Below are 2,545 nucleotides of genomic sequence, written 5' to 3' on the forward strand. Positions count from 1 at the left end.
AACAGTTGTTGAGAGAAAGGGCTCTCAACTTAGGAGGAACCTGGACCCCAAAAAATACCACTGGTGTGTGTGTATTCAAAGGAACTCTGCATTTTCTGCCATTCTATCAGGTTGTTCTGAAGCAAAAAGACTGTTTCTAAAACAAAGATATGTAAAAGCATCAAACATTAAATACATGTTAGCAGTTGAAATTTGCAAATAACATTAGATACCTTTCCCCATTCTCCTCACAGTCTTCTATATTTTGGAAGATGCAAGTCCATCCTAGGTGGGTGTGGGGAGTTGACAGCCAGGAGGAAAATGTGATGGGGGTCAGAGTTTCCCAGTGGGAGGGGTGCTGCAGACCTACTCAAGAGGGAGAAGAGCAGCCAAGTGGCACTCAAAATGGGCTGGGGTGACCACTGGCTGCTGTAGGTACTGAAAGCTGGCGAGAGGTGCTCTGCAGTCCCACAAACGCACGCTGAGGCTTGAGCCTGTTCAAGTGATGTAAACTGTCATAAAATACCACAAGTGGGGCAGGGGGTGGGAAGAGGGGCTGACCAAGTGCAACACATGGCCGGGCTGCTAACCCACTTCTTTATTTAGAAAATCATACTGCCTCAAATGGTTTCTGGAGTCAGGGAAAAAAATCCTTAAGAGATCCATGCAGCTTATGAAATCTCAAAGTGGGGTTTATGGGCAGATTGAAGGGATTACAGGACTTGTATCTTCATATTCCTAAGAAGTGTTTTCTATGTGGGGCATGTCCGGGGGTAAGGAGCCTAAATCATCTCAAAAGATACTTTCGATCTTTTGATCCAAAACTTCTTTGACAGGGTCAGATACTTCTGAAAGAAGAAACGAGATTTGTTGGAGGTCACAAGTTAGAATAAAGTTGGAAAACAACCCAGGTTTCTGGTCTCTCTCAACTTGAGGACCTACTTTCCCCCCCTCTCCCCTAAACTCACTCCTCCCTTGAAATAGTGAAAAACTAGAAACAAACATATCTTCTAATAGGAAAATAGTTACAATGTTTATACTCTGGTAGATTATGCAACTATTAAAAATGAGTCTGACCTGGGGTGACTGGCTAGCTCAAGTGGTAGAACATAGGATTGGTCTTTGGGTCTTGAGTTCAAGCCCCACGTTGGGTTTACTTACAAAAATAAAAATAAAAATTTTAAATAACAAAAAAAAATGAGTTTGATCGATATATACTGACAGGGAAAGTGCCTAAGAAATATTAAGTTAAAAAAAAAAACAAAAACAAACCCAAGCTACAGGTGGGGGAAGAGAGCAGGAAAAAACAAAAACCGTAGAACATATTTCAACATAATTCAGTTTTTGTAAAAAACAAAACAAAACAAAACAAAACAAAGCAAGACACGGGTCTGTGATGAAAACAAAAAGGTACACCTGGTATGAGAACTCAAAGGAGTCACTGTGGAGAGGGTTATTCCCTAGGCCCACAAGCCCTGGGACCCTTGTGTCTAACAATAATTCCTTCATTGTAAAAATACAATTATCTAATTATACACTTTCTTTTTTCTTTTTTTTTTTTTTAAATTTTTTTTTTTCAACGTTTATTTATTTTTGGGACAGAGAGAGACAGAGCATGAACGGGGGAGGGGCAGAGAGAGAGGGAGACACAGAATCAGAAACAGGCTCCAGGCTCTGAGCCATCAGCCCAGAGCCTGACGCGGGGCTCGAACTCACGGACCGCGAGATCGTGACCTGGCTGAAGTCGGACGCTTAACCGACTGCGCCACCCAGGCGCCCCTAATTATACACTTTCAAAAGCTCCATAGCTGACAGAATAGGACTATCACCTTAAAAAGAAAGTTAAAAAAAAAAAAAAAAAGAAGAAGAAAAAAGGAAACTAGAACCTCAGAGAATTACATGACTTACCCAAGGTTTATAAGAGTAAAGAGTATAGAATCCAAGGCTTCAGCTCCCTGTTCAGTGATGTTCCATATTCCCCCCACTGTGTGGCACTATACAGATAGGGCAACATTCCCATAGGAAAATGTGATAAGCGTTAATTTCTTATAAACTGAATATAGTTTTAGGTACTAGGCTCAGCTGGAACTGTACTTTTGTGAGCCAGAGGGACAATATTCCTACAGGTCAAAGGAGTTGGGCAAGTGCTCAGTCTTTTTCCGACTGTAGTGGGAAAATACTGGAAAAGATGCCAACTCACAACTCTGGAGCCACACAAACCAGGTTTAAATCCTAGTTCTAATACTAGCTGTGTGACAATTATTCAACTTTTGTGTCTCAGTTTTCTCATCTATAAAATGGGGATAGTAACAGTCCCTACTTCTTGGGACTGCTGTGAGCATTGATGAGTTAATACACGTCAAGTACTTGGAACACTGGCTGGGCACAAAGTACTGTGTCATTACTGTTATCCCTGGAGAGCTAGCAGTTCCTCACCAACAGATTCACACAGGTTTCTGACCAGTAAAACAGCCTAGAAAACAAAAGGAACCTATAGTAGTAAGCCTGTTAACACTTGCTGCTCTGTTCATTCCTTTCATCAAGACTATGACTCCATTTTTTCACA

The sequence above is a fragment of the Lynx canadensis genome, chromosome D1, assembly GCF_007474595.2.
Source record: "Lynx canadensis isolate LIC74 chromosome D1, mLynCan4.pri.v2, whole genome shotgun sequence".
Lineage (NCBI taxonomy): Eukaryota > Metazoa > Chordata > Mammalia > Carnivora > Felidae > Lynx > Lynx canadensis.